This window comes from Rhopalosiphum maidis, chromosome 1 (genome assembly GCF_003676215.2).
Source record: "Rhopalosiphum maidis isolate BTI-1 chromosome 1, ASM367621v3, whole genome shotgun sequence".
NCBI lineage: Eukaryota > Metazoa > Arthropoda > Insecta > Hemiptera > Aphididae > Rhopalosiphum > Rhopalosiphum maidis.
In genome coordinates, this window is record NC_040877.1 from 87,688,088 (window position 1) to 87,710,981 (window position 22,894).

Below are 22,894 nucleotides of genomic sequence, written 5' to 3' on the forward strand. Positions count from 1 at the left end.
ACTTTAAGTTCTGTCAGTTAAACCCAAACACATGTATATACGTGTGCATGTGTGTGTGAGTATGTATATATGAGTTTATGAGTTTTGGCCACAAACTCAAAGTATTTTGAATAGTTACGTCAATTAAATGTCACGATGTTAGAGTCGATCTAAAACTACATCACAAGATCCGTTTACAATTCTTAACTTAATATAATTGCCTTCCGACCGCCGTTTCCCGATAGTCACGAAAACGAACACATACGATGTTAGTCGCGTGTCATTATCTCGGGTCGTCACTGCCCCGTAACTGAGCGAGTGAACATGTCTCGTCCACCCCACCACTCCGCTTCTCCGCCCTTAGAAACGATGGTACCTATATTGGACGCGCGCAGAGTTAGTTCCTCCGCTGCAGTTAAAAAAAAAAAAAAAAAAACGTTAAAATTCAGTAATCAAAACGCGTAATACACTGCAACATCGTACTTGAACATATTATTTTGTACGAACGTATAATAATATATTATAATGACGATTGGTGCACGTTGCGCTTGTTCGTGTCACGTCGATACAATATAATAATATGTATATACAATAATATAATTAATTAAATCAAACCTTTTGTGCGCGGCAATACGGTTTTTGTATTATATACTGTGCCGGTGTATGAAAAACGACCGAGCAGGGCGCGTGTGCGTGTGTGTGTGTGTGTGTGCCCGTGTGTGTAGACTTCAAGTACAAAACTCGGCGACTGAGTATATTACATCGAAATCGTTATTTTATACACGAGGATGAAACGAAAAATAAATACATAATACGTATAATATCAAAACGAATAAAGCGCACAATGCGAATCATACCCCCGTCGTCTGTGCTCCTCCCCCCCCACCATCAGCAACGGTTCGGATCGACGACACGAGAAAAAAATGCCACCGCGACGATAATACCATAGCGGGACGCTCGTCGACGTGTACAACACCGTCATGCGTCGACGAGTCTCCCGCGCGTAGTTCGACATATCATCGACACGATAAATAATAATAATAATAATTATTATTATAATATAAAATATAATATAATTGCAACGCGCGAGTACAATGACGACGCGCGTATGGCGAATGGGACTATGTGTTTTATATTATTATTAATAGAGGGACACTCGTCGGGCCAGACGTCAAGTGTGTATTATTGGTACGTACGCCAACCGCCAAACGCGTATTATGCTCGTTTTCATTGTGTTTTTGTTTCGTTTGCCCGAGCACGTCGACTGTACTACACTAATCTGTTTGCCATCGGTTTTTTTAAATAAAAAAAAAAAAAAAAAAACGTATTCGCTTACAGAAATATCGTGTTAACAACGGGGTTCGGTCACACGGCGATGGCAATCGGCCATAACGACGTGAACAACCAATCGAACGGCGGATTTCTATCTACGTTCGTTCGTTCGTTTTTTGCGCGTTATTATCGTTAGTGTCATATTTTAATCTATACACGCGCGCGCTTATGTTTCATTCGGATATTTTTCCCAGAGAATACAACAATAATTTATGACCGTTCGACGTTATCATTGTCGGCGGTGCCCGTCAAACGTCATATTTCATTTATGCTCGTCTATATATGTATGGTCGTATCGTCACATATTGTTGTTGTGCGGTTGTCTTCGGTGCCCAACTCCCGTTTTTTAGACGTTAATAATTGACGGTAAAAGCGACGACCGTCAAATGATTAACGCAATACCGAAACGTACGGTTATAATATAATATATGTGCGCGACTCGAGCCACCGGATATGCCTTTGACTCGACGTACTTATTGCACCGGAATCGTTTCCGAGGTTTCGGTGTTAAGTAAATATTATATCGACACTTTGAACATACGCACATACGCGTTGTCCGTTCTCGCGCGCGCACATTGTTAAGCAACTCTACACGTATTAAATTACCCACTTAGTTTTCGTATCTATTAGATTTATGCGTCCGCGCATAAACCTATAACAACCTCTTTGACCTAGAAAATCCGTTTTGCGGTGTGTGTGCGTGTGTGTGTGCGCGTGCGTGTAAGTTTGTTTAAACCGTTTATGAAGTCAACCGAGAGCTTATCTGTAACAAAGTCGTAGTATTTAGATTCGTCTTATACATGTATACGTGCACGCACCGTTCTAGAGGATTTTCTAGGTTTTTCCCCGTATACCGGGCACAAAAAATCTTTGAACCGCGTAAAAATAAAAGTAAAAAAATACTACAAAACGTGAAGGAGAAATACGTGCTTGGATTTCAATATTGACGATTAAATTCGTAATATTATTTGAGTCGTTCTTCTCACGCCAATTTTGTATAATGCTCTTATGGATCAAATTACTTTAATGGGAATTCTAACGTTCGTTTATAACACGTAACTCGTATGCATTTGTATGACCTTTTCCGACATTTGGGTAGCGGCCATTCCGTACCAACAATCAAACGTGCAATTTAACGTTAGATTAGGACTAGTCATAAATTGTAATAGCAATAGTGTTATAAACAAACAGAAAATACCGTTTTAAATGCACACGAAATGAAAAGAAGAGACTAAAGAGTTTTTACAGTTCTTAACTATAACACACATTTAAGCAAAGTAAATAGTTTATTTTATTTTTATTATTTTCACAAAACCTTTTATCGATTTTTTTCAGCACATTAACCATAAGGATTACCGGTCGTATAGTGAAAAAAAAATCACAAAATAATGTATCGAATTTTCTGACACAATAATATTAGATATAAATTTATAATTCGCATTTTGAAGGTTTTTTTACTTAGCTGTTACTATTTAATAAAGATGTTTATTCGTAAGACAGTATAATAAAAACACACGACTTTAATTTATTTAAATTTTTTTTTAATAATTATGTGTATAATCATTTAATGTTTAATGCGTTTTTAATACTATAGTGTAAAAACATTAAAAAAGGAATCATCTGCTAAAAACGTTGAATTAATTCTATATTTTTCTTACTATGCTATAATAGTAAGTCATAACGTGGGTGTTGTAACAATAATGCACTCAATGGAAAGTGAAATCGATCGAGGAAACAATAAAAAATTCGCGTTAAGTGTAATATTATAAAATATTATTATGACGTAATTTGCGGCCATAATATAAACGACTTTGAATTGCATACACACAGCGCCGTGTTAAAAAAACAAAAATAAAAAATAAGAACCAACAACTACTAGTCTTTCGGTTTCGTACGATTAAAGTTATATAGCTGAAAACTAATTGCGTTTATGCACTTCAGCTCCCGAACATATCTTCTAACGAGTTCGATCGCACGAGTGTGTAAAAATACTACCAAAGTCCGTACCGTATAATAGCACGTCATCGGGTATCGCCGTTTAATTAAAAGCCTTATAGCTGATTTTCGATATAAGTGCGCGTGTACGAGAACAGCGAGCGTGTTCGCGACTTTAGTTGTTAATTGTTGACTCTGCGAATAATTTGCATATGAGATAATGCCACGCGTAACGCGGGTGCCGGATAATTATATGCAGCAATAATGCCTTCTTTGAAATATTTTACGCTGTCTTTGTACACATATTTATCTACGTACAACTCGAATCGACTAAATAATTAATAAGACACACACACTCGTGCACGCAATTATTATAACAATATCGTGTACTCCCAACGTTTACCGGTGTACCTACTATATTGTATAAAATTTCGCGAGATAATTTCCGGGCACGTTTATAACATAATACCCTTCACGCCGTCAGCGTATACGTACTGCGCACTACCCACCCGCTAGATATTATTACAATAATCGGAAGTTATGTTTTCGCATAATTTCGAGTCCTCCGTACACGTCTACGGTGTTGTCTGAAAGCGACAACAGAATATGTATTATATACGTTGGCGTTGATCCAAAACTGCTTCGAAACAATACCACACGATCGGAGTGATCTCAAACGACGCAGCACCCGAAAGGCACTCGACTGTGATGACTGGTATCTAATATATTATTATATATACATATATACTGTTTATCGCACGCGGGTGTTTATCGTAATTATTATTCTTATGTACGTTATTGTAGTTAACTCGTAGCTCTATGTCAAATTAAAAATGGAGTTTACGTGAAATCTTCTTTACAGTGTTGCATTATTGCAGTGATATCGTGTGCGATTAAGCCTACCCATTCGATCCAAAATCATGTTGTTGTAGCACTACATAAATATACGATGTATGGACATCTAATTATAATCATCTTAATTCGTCGAGTCGACGTCAAATATAGTTTTAATATTATGATGATATCGACGGTAGTAAAATGCAGATTTATAATTATGATATTGTTATTACTGCCACATTCAGCGCCATGTCGACTTTCCAGTTCTTAGAAATATTATTAAATTGTTGTACACTCATGCTCTAAAATAAACTAATATTCAAATTTAAAAATAACATGAACGGAATCATAGTATAAATAAACGCATTATATTTTCATCCGCAATCGAATCAATAACACCGGTTTATTCAAAACGTATAATATTTTCTTTTCGGTCTATAATCAATATGTTGCATATTTTCCTAATACGAGCAGCATTATGTAACTATTCTAAAAAAACAATCTGAATTTGACGGCCAGTAATTTACTTGCGTTACTTTACGAATAATAACTCGATGATTTTCGAGTTGAATTTGGTTAATAATTAAAATATGATAAATACGTTTTTTATAGCTCATATCATAAAATTTAATTTTTAATGTACATGTAGGTACCCACGTGTATCCGTTGTTAATCAAACTTAATTATTCAAAAATAAAGCAAAAGATAAATTTTAATTAAATACCTGTTGGGGACAAATAGTTATTTTGATTAAATATAAAAGAAAATACGCCAGAAACTACTATAACATCTGTGAACAAGTTTCGGTAAAAGGATGTTTAATCACATTTTTACCAAATGACTAATTTTAAACTACCTACCGGTAAATTGACTATTCTTCTTCAAAAGTTTTTCCGTCGAATTTTTCGTGTTTTCTGTTTATTGTAACAAGACCGTTAGTCAAGTGTTTTTATTTAACATTGAAATGAAAAAAAAACAATTCGTGAGACCAACTACTATCGAACACGGCTTGGTCAAAAATGTTTTAAATTCTTTTTGTTTATAGTTTATATTGTACGTACCTGTAATATAACACAAATAGAACATAACGATCGAACCCTCTCAAGTCGATCACATTAATTATTTAAAAAAAAAAAATAAGAATGAAAACATAAGCTTAGAAAAAAGAATATTGAAAGTTAAAGACATTAATGGTTAAAAAAAAAAACTGTGATAACAAAAACAATTTCAACATGTATATTAACCATGTATATTTACAATTTTAAAAACTATACGTAATTTTAGCGTCACGTGGCATTATAGAATATATTTTTTGACAATGCAATCTTATACTTGATGATATAGCATATAATTCATATTGTATGTAAAGTTCTTAAAAATATTTTGATTTTAAAATTAAATAATTTGAAATGCATATGAATATATATTTTTAAAAAGTTGAATCGACATTGTTGATAGTTTTATTTTTTTCATATGGCGTAGAAAGTCTTGCGACATAATTTCTTCGTAGTTTAAAGAAATACACACATTTTAATGTGAAAATTGATAATAAAACTTTCACGTCTGTCTCGGTTACGATGCGATGTCATATTTCTAAACTATATATTGTTGATATTACAAAGAAGCGTACGAGGGAAGCAAAACAATGTCGTTCTGGTATTGTACAATTCATCGAATGCTCTTCAACGCGCATCCGTCGCACAATAATTATTACACAAATATAATAATAATAATAAAGTCCGTCTCATCTCTTGCCGAATATTTAACAACTGCACTTGTTGTGCCTTATTATTGTCTTAGACGGTGTTGTTCAAACGAAATTTTAGAGAGAAAAAAAAAATCATACACGCGCCATGTAAAGACGAACATCTTTGAGTCGGATAACCCGCCCGGATTTTTCATCTTAATAACTATAGAAAACTCGTATATTCCTTACTATAATATCGACTGTACACTATGTTTGGGTTATGTCTTTGATCAGTGTTTCTGGGAATCTTAGACCGAGTAGACCGACCCCTTTGAAATCATTTTATTCGTGTTACCATAGTGTCATTCCAACAATTTGTTCAGACATTCTGCGATATAGCTATTGTTGTCTATACTCCGTCATTCGCCGAATACATCTTGCATATTATTATTCATTATTTATAGTTATCAAAGTACCCAGCCGGCAGCTGCTTCGGCTTTTAACCGCATTTCGCCAGTCACGGCGGCACCAACAACTTCTCGACGGCAAATGACATAATCGTGTCTGGCGTGCGTGTGTATAAAACTACGCCGCACCCGTTTTCACGTACCGATCCGACACTAATCGCGAACACGTGGCCGATGATAGTAATAACAATAATAATATATCGTTATTTACACTGTCGATATCGAGCGGTGTGTGTATTATACTTTTTCAATTTTTCATTTCCAGACCATTTTTTTTTTCTAGTTATTCGAGCCGCGCTAGTTGATTGTATTATCACGCACTGCTTATATTATATGTTAATTCCACCCCGTGTATGGCGACAACGTACCTACGGTAGTCGACTCGTTAGCAGACTTCGACTGTACTTTCAGTCTCTGTGTATGATTGTTGAGCGCGTTAAAAAGTGTTCCGGTCGTATTTTTCGCTATAAAGATAATTATTGTTGCATGAATATTGAATATTATACATTACAAATAGTGATAAAAGGGTAGTGTTTCGAGTTGGTTATTGTAAATAACAGTTGTTAACATTTTTGTTGTTTATTAACGTTTCACCGATTTCCTTCATTACACCACCCGGTAAACATAGAATTTGAAAAAAGACATCTGCCATTTCCATGCATACGACATAACTGTAAAACAGGATTTATAAAGGTGGAAATAATTTAAACGATATTTAATGATCGACTTATGAATTTTGATTATAAAATATGTCTTAAGTATTTCTTTATTAATATGATCATTCAGTTATTTTTATGTAAATATTATGTTGTTTATCATCTAAATACGGTTTTTTTTTTATTACATTTTTATTAAACCCACAACGAAAAAAAAAAAGCAATATTTATTTATTGGTACTTCAGTACCTACTTAACTCCACTAAATAAACACTATATTTAAATTTAACACTGAAATATTTGGGGGGGTTGAGATAAATTGGAATAATATTTATAGTATGGTAAAAATGTTAACAACTATTTATTTCCATTTCTTCATTTTTTCAATTATGATTATTATTTTATTTTATAAAATGTTATTTACATTAAACATTATCATAATATTAAAGATTCCTTTATCGTGTTGACAGCAATATTATAAAGCATAGACAACATACGTTAGCGTATTATGAATATGGATTAATTAGTGAATCATCTGGGTGATTACTATTTAAATGTTTTTCACACCAAAAAAGTATGATATTAAGGTGAGGAAGCTATTAATATTTGGAATTTTTTTTAAGCATTATAGTTGTACCAGTATAAAATAAAAAGAATAATATAAAAAAATAAAATCATTTTTAAATCGTACATCATTTTTCTTCATCGGTCAAAACAATTAAAACACTCGGACAAAAATTAAAGTAATTAAAATTTTATTTTTGCATGTATCTGGTCGAGTACGGCAATAAATTTAAAAATGATAATGATTTTACCGATCGATAAAAGCCCCACACCAAAAAGTACATTTGGGTCGTAATATACAGTTTTAACATATTGTAGGTGTGCATTTTAAGTTGAAAATGTCAAAAATAGTTTTAAATACTTTTCAAAATATAATAATTAATGGTAATTAATATTGGCAGTTGAAAAAATCACTATTATTATGTATATTACGCAGATAATATTACGTCCCATTAGTCCATAAATAGACCTTTAAAGATAATACCGTATCGTCGTCACGTTTTAAACGCTGCTCAAACTAATAATTGGCCAACTAACCACGTATACGGTATAACTAGGTACACCGTATATCGCGCAATATAGATTACGCGAGTTTTACAATCCCGCTGACGTGAGGTGTTCCGAAAGACTTTGCCGGCACGTCGTCGCCTTCTTCCGGTTATATTATAACAACAAAAGTACCTTAACCCCTCCGAACAATTATCCGGTCTCCTTTACCGTTATTATACATACTCCACCGTCGTGCGGACTTACATCTCGCGCATTACCCATACTACACACGCACACACACACACACACACACACACACACACAACACGATAATGGTTGGTCCGGCGGTGCTCTTCTCGGGCTCCTCCGACCTCGCTGCAGTCTGTAGACTGATTATGATTATTATTATTATTATTATTATTATTATTATCGTTACGATCGTAATACTCTAATGATAATATAATATTATTATCATTATTATTATTATTGTGCGGGCGATATGGCGCGTACGGTGTTGGCGAACAAAGTATAAAGGTTAATTTGTTAATGGAGACCGTCGTTTAGGTGGCTTAGTTCTGGTCCATTATGTTTGGTTCTCTCCCTCGTATTATACGCGGGCGTCGTCGGATTCGAGTGAGGAATAACTCAACGTTATACTGCGTTACTGGTACCACGTGCCTATGTGTGTGTGTGTGTGTGTGGGTGGGTGTATACACACACGCCCGTCGTCACTAACCCTTCTCTACGACACCTCCCAAAACTTTGCCTGCGGAGTAAACGAAAGTTTCGCAGTCATTTCTTCGGCATCACCGCTGTATTTTCTACCCCCTTCGTCGTCTTCACGGGCGATTACTGTGTGTGCAGTGTATCACATAATCCACCGCCACCAAAACCGCGCGCGTGTCTCGTCTCCATGTAACCACTGCCATCACCACAACGGTCGGCACATTACTGTTGCGGTGTCGATGGACTAATTTTGCTTTGTCGGCGATAATAATATTGTTATTAATATTATTATCATTATCTCAGTTTACCACCACCATCACTACCACCGCCGCCACCGGTATTTCAACCACGGTCCATTCACGAACCCGATTTATCGCCATTACACGGATCGCGTCCGCAAACGTCACCGCAGGCTTCCCGTATCGTTATCGTAAAATTATAACCAGATTTCGAGGCGTTATCATTTTTGCGTAGGTACCGATTAAATACTGTATACAATCGTAATCGAAGAACAGCGTGGAGGATAGACACGTCAACACAAAACAGGACGACAGTCGTTTTCAATATTAATCGATCGAGGATATCCATCGGCCGCCACAGTTAGATGTTACAAAAACGAAAATATTACTTATAGCTATTTTTCGTTTCCATTGATTTTTGTACTGTTTGACGTAAAACAGAAACGCGTGTGCCAAATCTAGTGAAAACTCAGACCAACAACATTGAATACTACGAATCACACGATTGTTTCCGGCTCGAGAGAAGCTTACGACAACCCACTATCACTGATTACACGCTGCTCTACTTCCGAAAATTTATTACTAAGATTTAAACTAACACGTTGTCCACACGTGTTGATTATTTAACAACCAGCCAATTCATCTAAACCTATCGGCGCCAGTCTAAATGATAAAACGAGTAGACTCTGTCGCTTTTCCGTTCAATACATATAGGCTTATGTTTCATGTCTCTTGTTTTTCTGAATGTCTCATAAAAGCTAAAATTCCGTTTGACTGAAATATAAATGGTATGTATGGTTTTGGATTTATCACATTTCAATCTTAGAATTTTTATTGATAAAAGTACTTGTAAAAAAGTCTTGTATTTATAATCTTTTTTATTATTTTTATAAAAAATATTAATAATAATAATAAAAATACCACTAAATCAATGTCAGCTGTAATAATAATAAACACGTATGCAGTTTTACTTGTACATCTATATTATTAAGTGCTTGAGTTTTGATTGATTTAGGGATTATTTAATCAATTTATAACTCGATTTACAACTATCTAAACCATCCGAATGCTGATCTACAGTTTCGCCAATATTATAGTTAATTAATCTGTAAATCTTTCACAACTCAACCATCACCAAGACAAATTTTGATTCTCGGAATCGCACTAACTTTGCCTAAATATAAAATCTATTATAAATTCACCGTGCTCAGTATGCATTATCTATTATAGTGATATCGTTGGAATTACGAAAAATAATCATATGAGTATATTATTGTGTTAGAAGTATGATACACACAAACGGATTTTAGTGATCATAATATAAACATGAATATAGCAATCGTTGTATAATATGTAAATGTACGTGTTTGTTCAAGTCACAATCACAAATCAAATCAAAATCTAAGAAAACAAAATTCGATCATCAGCACAAGTCACTATAAATCGGAGTCTCAGTGAATGTCCTTAATTAAACGTCAATAACTAAACGATCAGTATCTCTAATGAAACTTCGGCTAAACATGAAAGAGTCTTGCAACTCTATGATTCGAAGAACAAACGACATTAATCACACACACACACACACACACACACACACACACACACACACACACACACACACACACACACACACACACACACACACACACACACACACACACACACACACACACACACACACACACACACACACACACACACACACACACACACACACACACACACACACACTATCTCACTATCTCGTCGCGCGTCGTCATTTGCCTTTTATTACATTAATTAATAACTAAAATGTATACAAATATCGTAATAATCGTACCCACATCTAATATGTTTTACTCAAATTTTACATATTACAGAATTTTCTTGATATTTTGATTTCATGAATTTGAAATTATGCAATTAGTTATCAATTTGTCATTAAAAACGTAAATATTTAAAATGATTTAAGAAGAAGGTTTAATTTTTATGAAACAAATAAAATCTTATTACCGACAGCTATTTGTATCTTCATTAATTAATGTTTATAGTTTTTATAAGCTACAGAAAAGTTTAAAATTAAAACACTCAACCATAAATAAAAAATCGCTCCGCTCAGAATCTAAAAAAAAAAAAAATCAAATAATTACAGGTATGATGAATTAATGTATTTAAAAAAATACCAGAATGATCTAAAATTATAAATGATACACGAATTATCACTTTTTACTAATCGAGATTCAAATATGTATATGTTATGATATAAACATAAATTGATATCACTTTTGTATTTAAAATACATAAATATATTATATTTTATATATAATTGTACTCGAACTAAATATTATATTAACGAAAATAACTTTAAAATTAAATTTAATTTGAAAAATTGTCATTGAATTAATTTCGTACTTGACTCGAATTATATTTACATGGGTAATTTTTATGAAGCTCAAATCTTAAATCCGTAATTACTCTGTGTATGTTAAAACGAGTTACTGTGTTTTATTCACCCTCTCTAATTTTCATTTATGTATTGCCAATGATTCGTTATCGGGAAGTTCGTTTGATGTGCATGCTCTACCACCCACCCACCAATACGTATCAAAGACTTAAGCCACGCACGTAAAAGGACTGGCCGCCAATGATTGCTATTCTACTATCGACTAGAAGAGACTCCTTGGCTGACTAAGTACTCGGAAAAATCTTATAAATTCTCGTGTATGATTGTAGTAGTCCTTTCATTTCGATCGGTTTAATTTTAGCCATCTTCAAAGAAAATAACTGGAAATCGAACTAAATTAATTTTTAGAACGTTCATATAATATCATCTATTTAGAATCAATTTATTTAGTCCTGTTACGCTACATATCGATAAACTTTTTATTGAATCCGTTTAGTAGTTTAGTAATTAATGAGTACTTTACAAGTACGCAATAACTCAACGACATTTTATTCGATGTAAATATCAAAATTATCTTTAAAGTTTATTTTATGTTATAATATATTTAAATGTGCGCTATAATAAAATATTAACTTATGAATGGGGAAAAAACTGGATCTAACAATTTCACAGTTTGAGCTAAAATCGTAGTTCAAATTGTTTTCAAGCCAAAATTCGTGCCTAATTTTTTCAAATTTTCATTTTAAATTAATATAACAAACAAGAATACCATAATATTATAACGAGTACATTTCAACACATTTGACTTTCGTTTTTATTACTCGAGTTTTACATTAAAACTTATATTCACACATTATATTATAACAAATATATCTCTGAAACACATCACACACACACACACACACACACACATTCACGTCAAGTCGTCCGACATTTTCATGTATACAGTTTACCATATTATGTAAATCCGACATTTATAATTATACGTAGATAGTATTTTATTACATAATATGTGACGGGATCTAGATATGATTCGCGTCAGGTCGACGGGCCAACAGACAAATATCTCTCCTCTTCGAACTCTGCTGCTTTATGCGTACGTGCGCGTGTATGTGCGAGAGAGAGTAGTAGTATTAGTAGTAGTAGACGTATACGCTAATTGGATTGGTCGATTTCGTAGGAGTAGTACTACACGCGGCCGCTTTGTTAATAGACGGCCGATAGAGTGCACGATAATAATAATTAAACACGTTCGAGCGATTGAACGTTCTATGTGATTTTGTGTTAACGCACTACACCCACATTATTATTATGACGTTATTAAATATTTATGCTCTTCAATATTTTTCGCGCGCGTCTTTAATATTGTTGTACACATATAACGAACGTCAGACGCGTACGATTCGCAATAAATAATAACATTATTATAAACATAAATTTTAAACGGTATGCCATAGAGATATTTTCGTCGCCAATGTCTACTATGGCCATTTGCCAAACACGATCACCTCGACCGCCACCGACACTGCAGTCAGTAGACGCCGCTTACCGTACTTTTGTTTGCCAACGCCAACCCCGTGATTTCGTAAGGCGTGTGTATTATCCGAAAATTACTGAAACCATATCGGTATTATTTATAAGTTGCACAATATGTTTGAGAGTTTTATACCGTGTAAGGAAGTAGTTTAAAAAGCAGAAAAATCAACGCCCGATACGTCGATTTGGTAAACTAACCTAACACGATATGTATAATTATGATTGGGATTACGTGTTATTGCTACATCCGTAGAGAATACAGTTATACTAACTTTTATCGTCGCGATTGTTCCTTTCCGATTTTATAAATGATCATTTAACTTCCCTAAACGTTTAAACGCGAAAATATATATATTTACAGTATTATGAATCATTTATTCTGTAATATCTTTACCTCTTCCTCATGCCGGTAATATTTGAATAAATATAATCGAAGATCCGTCCAAAAGTATAATATAAATTGGTGTTAAATGTTTATGATAAATAGATTGAAATCATATTAAAAAAAAAAAAACGAAAAAACAAAATTATTATACATCAACATTAAAATAATTTAACGGGAGTACGGTACACGATGATACTAAATGTATTTTTAACGTATTACATACTTAATACATATAATACTTATATGGTTATGACTATTGCTCAGTCTTGCAACACGGTAATTCATTATATTTTTTTAAATGTTTAAACAGTATAATAAGCACTTAACGCTGCATTTTTTTAATAATTTGACTCTGAGAACAGGTATTAAAAATGCATTCAACCAGGCTATATTAGTTGTATGCATGATAATGAATTGACAAAACACGATAATGATATGAAACAATAATCGTCGGTAATACTGCTACTGAAATGTTTCGATTTCAGTTTATATAATACGTTTTAGTTTGGTAATCATATGATAATAATTCATATTTAACAAAGACTAAAACGTCCATATAGAATCACCTTTATTTTGTACGTGCCGCAATATGTGTAAATAGTCTAACCAAAAATAATGATTTCGCATAATTCAGAAGAATTGTTATAAAATCAAATTATTGGACGAGTATATTGCATCGTAATATTGTAGGTACACCTGATATGCAGTAGCCCCACGATTGGGGACTTGGAATTGAATATTCTTTCAAGCCACAAAAACGGCAACCAATTACGCTTATGTTGTTAGTAGGGGTGGGGAGGTGTGGTTGGAAGGGAGAACAAATTGCACGACACAACCGCGCGTATATGGTGTAGGAAATGCATTTCCTCTATATCGACATTCATTTCTCTTGCACCACTCTCCCAGCGAGGGATCTCGCAGCAGTATCTATATACGGATTAGACCGGAAACTTATTCGAAAAAAGGCAGTTCTGACGCCACCTATAAAGCAGTAATCGATTTCTTTGTACCAGAATGGTGTTCAGAGGGATGGTACTGACGACCACAACGATTCCACGATCCCCACGTGGTCGACAAAAGACCATTTTTTTTTTTTTTTTTATATGGGTGCAATTTAAACACTATCGAGTTAACCAATATAATATATTTCACAGGCTGCCACAACCATAGGATGTATCCATGTTCGCCGTTAAACGCATCGTTTAAATAATTTACGACTTCAAATCATCGTACAACGACATTGTTCTATTCAGATTCGGGAGTAAAAATATCCGAAAGCGAATATCTAATATGCGGCCTATGTGGCAGTGTTTACTAAAATTGATATTATATTTTTTAGACTATTGAATTATTAAGAAAATCTACCTAATATTACATATCAATAAATACCAAGTATAAATTAATATGTAATTGGTATCTTAATTTTTAATTTATAGTTTGTATAATAGCTATTTGTCATATCTAAATTAATACGTTTTATTTTATTGTCTATTATTCTAGTCCTATATGGGTTGCATAAATTACTTATTTTCGTAAATATTGGTATACAATCGTTGTGTCAGCCATTTAATATTCGTTAAAACGAGCAAAAATAATAAAATTCCAGCTAATAATACTTTTTTTATACTTATGATTATTCGTTATTGATATGTACATGAGTTACTGAACACAGTCAGTACTCAGTTGGTCTGCCAAGGCTGGTTGATTGCTAAGCCATAGATTCAACTGTAATTATAAATTAATATTTATCATCAGAATTTAAAAAGATAATAGGTAAAACTCAATACAAAATGTATTGAGTTTTATATTGTTGTTTCTAAGAAAATACATATTTTTTTTATTTAAATAACATTTTCACAAAACATGTTTGCAATTACTAAACATGATAACATACTAGTAATTTAAGTTTAAAAATAATGCTGTATTTTAGAGGTTTTGTAATGTTCATATTTTATGCGGTAAGTGCATCTGCCATACGTTTCCACAGGGAAATATAAGACAAGTCATGGCTACAAATTGTGCAAAATATATATTGTATAAAAGAAAAACAAATATATATGTATGAAAAATAAATAAAAGATTCTGAATAGTAAACTCAACGAAATACGAAAAAAAAAATATCACAGCTAAAGTTGAAATAAATGTTGAATAAATTTCGTCTCGCAACTATGAAACATATTATGATGCTTGAAAAATTCATCAATTTGATTTCACTGAACACGAGCACAAAAAAAAACATTTTTTTTTTTTTGTTATTAAATTGTAGGTAATTGCATTCGACGTTTTAATATCACATCACATTTTCCTCTATTTTTTCAACATTGAATCATATATTATTACAACATAACTTTTTTTACAATTTTTTTCATGAAGTTTATTTTAAATAATTATTTCATCATACTCACCATATCATAATATTTTACCGAATAGTTAACAATAAGCTTTGTCCAAAGTTTTGACAAGATAGGTAAAACGGTGAAAAGGGTAAATTTTATCTTCACGTAATATAAATTATCTGACACCATAGGCGTTCTCTTCAAGGCGTGTTATATAGTATTTATATGTATACATTTATGATTAGTAAATTATTTGAGGGTTAGAAGCATTTCCCCTCCTCTTCTTCTATATTTTAATATACAATAGTAATTAAATATTTATTTCATTCACCCCGCCGCCACAAGTTACGCCGATGTCTGCTACTCTATTACATTCCTGTTTATAAATCTGACATGTATGAAAACTCACATATCTGTATATTATAACTTTTAAATCATGCTACATAGTTTGAACGAAAAATAAATAAATAGAAAACATTTGATATTAAAAACAATCAAACGATTTTTTTTCCTTTGGACGAAATTATTTTTAATAATAAAACAAATAATACATTAGTAGGATAGACGAATTTAATTTTCTAGACGTGACAACTGATAATATATAAGACTTAATATCAAACAAATCGAAATTATCTAAAATATCTTATTTTTCGATTTTATTTGACAACAATTGACATACCAAGACTAAACGTGTTTCTTTATAATCTTTAAAACACTTTACTTGAGATAAACGAATAAAACTAATACATTAATTTATCGCATATTATTATAAGATTTCAATTTGAGCAAATTTTCATAAAATAAATGAAAAACCCAGTCTATATATAGTATATACGTAGATATGAAGTATAATAATAACAATAATAATCGTAATAATATAAACGTTTGACAGAATATCTGTTTTCAAAACGAATGCTTCGCCAGCAATGAACAAAAAATATTGTCATATTTAATGTTTACATGCATACAAATGCGATTATTTACAATTCTTATAATGAAATTCTCTTTGTTGTTAACGAAATACCTATTTCACTTCAACCGATTATGTTTAATGATGTAATACTATAATTTTATTCAATTTTGACATATTACGAAAACGAACAAATAACATAAATGATTTAAATCAAAATTTAAAAAAAAAGAAACAATATTAAAATTGTTATAAAATTAAAAGAAAAAAGTAAGTAACTGTTCAGCTTTACAGTAGGATTCGAATGTGCCTTGTCACTGAGTAAAACACTGTTATGGATATGTTAAATATTTAAATTCAATGATAAATCATTTCATATGCAAACAAAACAATACTAATAACACTAATAACTATTGATGCCAAAATTCTGAACTGAAAAATAGTTATCAAACAATAATTTGAATACCTATTTAAAATTAAAAGTTAATACATTTGATAAAAATATCGTATTTGCGCTTAATATAGTTCATAAAATCGTTATTATATTTAAAGCTAGAAAAATAACTCTGTGAGATTATTAATTAATTTTTATAAGCTTCATAAAATATTTAATTAATTATTATTTGAAAGTAAGATAGAAAAAACCCATATTCTTGTGCAAGTTCATTACAAATTAATTATTTTTTACAATTACCTTCATAAACTTTTGATAAATCGTAGACACATAAATATTTCAATAAATTTAATTATCATATAACGTTTTAACAATTTTAATGTGTAATACTGATTTCCTAGTATATCTAATTTTTATAACTAATATTAAAATATAATATTTAGTATTTAGTTTTAAATTGTCAGTTAATTTATCTACACAGATAAGCAAAAAAAAACATTTGATTATGAAAATTTTAAACTATTTCAAACTTTAAAGTATAAAATAAACTTAATTGAAAGTTGCACTATAAAATTGTAATATATTTTAACTAGTATTTTCAAACAATCCTGGTCGTTATATATTTTTTTATTGTAGACGCAGTAAACTTTTAAGTACATAAAATATTAATAAAACAGCAATTCTAATTAAAAATAAATGTGCTAACATTCTTCGTGCGTTAGGTAAACTAATGGTTTATAAAAGATTTAAACAAGGACAGGTACAAAACTCATAAAATAAAGATCGTTCGTTATCAATATAAAGATAATCCTATACGTAGTTGTTCCATAAGTAGTTTTAAATTTGAGATAACTCCCATGCTACATGCGAATAACTTAACTAATTTAGAGAACAATTTTTTTATGTTTACAATTATTGAAAACTAAAAGTTTTTATTTGACACTTTTAAACATTCAAGTTGATAACTAATGAACAATGTGGTTTCCGCAGATACCCACTCGACCTTTGATATATTCTCAAGTTGACACGCTGACACTTGCATCACATACTAATATTTTGAACTCGAAAAAAACATAAAATGTATTATGAAGAAATGACGAAATACGTAGAATCCTCAAAATTGTTCAAAACAACAGCATTAATTCCAAAACAAACCGTTCAATTCAGAGGTCACACTGAACTATCGAAATTTCAGCTAACAGAAAACTGGTTCACACGAGGATCAGTTATTTTTAATAATTTTATGAAATAATATTTCGCAATTAATCTCGACGTTCGTAAAATGATGAATCTTAAAATTTGAATAGTAAAATTCACACGTACTCTTACCACCATTGGTCATTCACTGATTATAGAACAATTTAGCGTTATACAATTTTGGAAAACTTTTATGATATTTCGGAAAACGTTTTCTTAATCACCACGTAGATTCAGTTGGCCTTTCAACTCCGAACTCCGATCGGATTTTTGTGGTATATTTAAAACAAAAATACGGAGCTGTATTGCATGCATATAACCTATACCGTCGACATTTCACCGTTGTCCCGCACGAACTAGAATATACCAAATTAGATATGGTGGGGGTATAGGGCGCGAATCAAATAAACCGGATTTAACGTGACGACGTGACTGGACAACGTCAAAGCGCACGGATATGGCGTACGCCATCGAATCTACAAAATTTGACCTCACCTCCTTGACGTCCTGCTCTCCATTGCCGTCGTGTCCTACTCGTACTCAGCGTCATGTGCTGTTATTATCTTTTCCGTCGCCACCCACAATGTGTCTCGCACCCGTTACTTAACAGCGGAATACGTCATCATGTTATATATAATTTGTTTTGTACAGCTACCTACTGAGTGTGCTACACGCTTGTGTATAAAGATGTGTGCCGAGTAAGCAAAATACTGCGACTACCTCCACACCCGATTCTCGCGTAGGTCGTACGATGGCTGAAATTTGTTGTTTTTATTTTCGTTTAACCAATAGGAGACTGTTTCAGTTGCAATAAAACTGCTCTACGCGCCTTCGCGAATTGTTATCGTTCTCCCCCTCCGTCTGCACTGGCTGCACTGTTCATATGTTCCGCTATTTATGTACGAGTATACGGTGTATTATATGCGTCGAAATGTTTTGTTTAGGAATATATTTCGATGAAAATATATTATGTGCAGGGGTTATTAGAAAACCCACACGCACACTTTGCCACTTCAAATGTACGCAACCAAACAGTCATCAAACCTATTCTCTAATAGTATGTTTTACTTTTCATTTAAAATTACCTCCGAATCAATCGGAAACGATGAACTATATAATTATTTATATCATAAATGTTATTATAATTTATTTCAATAGATACGCGAAATCACTACAGCTGTTGAATTTTCGTAGTAAGAAACGTATTAATTAAAATTAATTAAAAGGCATGTTGAAAACTATGGCTGATATTATTAAGCCGGTATCACGGTATTAATCGAAATGAATATCACTACAAGTTGTACACTACAACACACACGCTTCCAGTCGGTATGCGGAATGTAAAGACTAAAGAGGATGTAATCAACGACACGAAACAACGGTTAGTTTATTTTTTGTAACACGGCGCTCCGTGTATGCAATTTAATGGCATTGTTGAGTAAAATGGCATATAACAAGTTTTAGACTATCAATCGGCCGTTTTTATATTATTTTATTTTACTATACACATTGATATTTTTGATTTCTTTAAAGATATTATTATTATTTATTTATATTATGAATAGTACTGGTTTACAATTCAGAAACAAACGTGTTATTACATTTCGAGTTATATAAATTGATATAATATTATGGTATAGGTACATTTTATCAAATAATGATTAAATATCAATAACACTATAAAATATATAATATTTTCTGTAAAAATTATATCAACCTACCCTGATACTAAAAGTAAAAGAAATGACTTTGATTTATGTTGTCATAAGATATATTTAGTGATAATGCTGAAACTTTGACTGAATTGACCAGAATCGTTTTTCGTATGCAATAAAAAATCATTGAATTTAAATTTAAAACACTCATAACAGTACCACTTAATGTACAACAGAGCGTTACTCACTTGTCTCTTTTTTTTTACTTTTTACCTCACAAAGTAGGTACTAACTAAAGCCAATTTTCTACCATTAACCACTCCCATTTGTACAGCCCCAAAAGGTGTTCACAGACACAAAAAAAAAACACACGTCATTGTAATATATTAATCGCTCCACTGAGAATATGAAATCGTTAGGACGAGAAACTAATAATTAGTTTTATAATGTTATTACATAACGCGTACACACAGTATAATTTGTTTATGTTATTATTGACTTACCGACTTAAAATAATTAATTAAAAATATTCTTCAAACTTGTTTATAATTGTAAAGCAAAGTTATTATATTATTCTCCCTAATCTCAAAATTAATACCTAATAATTATACAAATAATACAAATCTGATTTTACTGGAAAATATAAAAAATATCATAGAAATAGATTTCAGTTATTTACATTTTTTTTTCTTTGATCATATTTTGTATACTTAAACTAACAAATTTGAAATTTGCGTTTCATTATTTATTTGATTTTATAAAATTCAGTTAACTTGTAACAAAACTCAATATATAAATTTACAAGTCCATAATATATAATGGTTCTTTTATCCTAAGACATTATAAAAAAAATGTTATATAATAATTTTTCATAACTATATTCTTCATGTATATTCCACAATCAGTTAATTTGTATGCATGATGTATTAAGTCTTTTTTTCATTTCGTACATTTCAATTCTTTGTATACTAAAATGCCATCGATGATATTATTTAAATTACGCGTTATGACGCGATATATAGCGTTTTAATATTATATTGTTTTATATTTTTCATTTATATGGTATAAGATATATAAAGAATTCATAATACTAAAGAATATTATCATGATTAGTTAAAATTCATATATTTTATTCACGTCATGTTTACAGTTTAACTGCTATTAATTTGTGTTGGAGTATGAATAATATTGATAAATAATAAATTATTCCACTTTTGACAAGGTTCCTTAATTGTTCGTGGTATTCAAAATTACAAAAACAAACTAATGGTCAATATAAAATAGTTAAATAATCAAGTAAATAGAATAATAAGCAAAAATTACTTACATTTAAAAGACTCAAGGTAAAAAGTAAAGAAAAGCATAGTGCTTAAATAATTATTTGAAATAATATAATGTTTGAACCTTAATTGATTTAGTTTTATTTTCTGATATTGGTTGTCATTTAATTGTTTAAAACTTTATAAAATAAAGTATATTTATAATATTATTTTCTTATTTATTTTTCCTTTATTTGATACTTTTTAAAACTAGTAAGTTTTATCGGAATAAATTTACAAATTTAACATTTAACATAATATATTTATAATAAGTAGGTATAATATTATATTATTACCTACCACTATGAAAATGTGTGCCGTAATCGTTTCGTTTACCAAAAAGTATAATAGTATATATTAATTATAGTAGTGCGCTCTTTAATTTTTTAAACGTTTATTTTTTTAGTTTGATGTTTTTTGGTAGGGTTTTGTTATAATAATTTAAACGTATAATCATTTCCAGGTAGAAATTAAACCGTCAAACAATTTTAATTAATCAGTCATTAAGAATACCTACGACTGTAATATAATTATACCGTTAACAACCGTGTTGTTGGCGTTAAATTATGGTTAGAATGAAAAAAATATATATAATAACAAGCCAGCCAGCCCAGTCTTCTCGTAAAATACCGAGTAAAAGCGTTTCGACATTTGAACTATCAATCAATATACTTCGAAATATAATATGCAAAGACGTCACTCCAATACAGTAAAAACGGTAATCGGACTGATAATTACCAAGATCAGCAGAAACTCGATAATAATACTAATACCGTTAATGAATTGTATAATACGATAGACGATCGGTCGATGGTTTGAGCATCTTTTATTCTGCAATCGGATGATTTTTCGATAACGGGCAGTACGCGTATTTATTTATTTATTTATTTTTACATACAAAAATTCGTATTTATCCGCCACTGTTTGAAAAACTGTTTCTCGTGCGATGCGAGTTTAATTTAATTTCATCCTATTACATTCTGATAAAATATGCTACTATTATTGTGGCGGGATTGCGAAAAGTAGACAATTTATTTTATAAATCCTCTCGTAATTTTCAAACAGGTAATTACAGATATGGCCAACGTGTGATCGTGATACAGTAATTAATACGTTAATTATAACCATATCGTTTTATTTCGACGTTACAATATTATCCGTCACGTTTATTATTCGCCGCTTCGTGCATTTTTCCAAAAACCACAGGAATTAATGAAATGTACATCGTCGAACTGCACGATAATATTATAATATGAACGGCGCGGGAAATTCACTGAAATAATATATGATCAACTACGTATATGGTTGTAATCCGGATAAAACGCGATATCTCCAAGTATATCCTACACGAATAGTTTTTAAATTACCTTAAAAATAAAATTCCTTAGCGATCCGACTGCAGCATCGCGGTGGTCGTGATGGCGCGGGCGACGGTATAGGCCACGGCGGAACGACAAGGCGCGCTTTTTGTCGGGAATTCGAAATTGTTGTCGAAGGAATGTTCAAAACCGATTTCCCCGTTAGTTCTTATCGAAATCGCAGTGACAGTCAAAGTGATTTCTAAAACGCGAACTTGGTCGAAACTTTAAACAACGCGAAATCGTTGTTGTTTTCTCTTTTCAGAATGCCTGTAGCTATATAGCATTGCTTTTTTTGTTTATTCTTTCTCTTTCTTCGTTATTTGTTTCAAATATTCTCACTGTCCGACTCGGAGTTGTTTTCTTTCGCTTTGCGACCCCCTAGCCATAGAAACATGATATTTACAAACGAAAACAATACACGTATTATTAACTACTTGACGCCCAAATGTCGGCGGTCCATATTCGCGATGAATGTGTTGTAAAATGTATGTTTTTATATATTTTATA

General features: G+C 31.6%; 1 protein-coding gene across 2 annotated transcripts in view; it reads left to right on the forward strand.

The window, feature by feature from the left end:
• LOC113557199 (lachesin-like) overlaps positions 1-22,894 on the forward strand; it is a 202,406-nt gene that overhangs the window by 82,691 nt on the left and 96,821 nt on the right. The window lies entirely within an intron of this gene.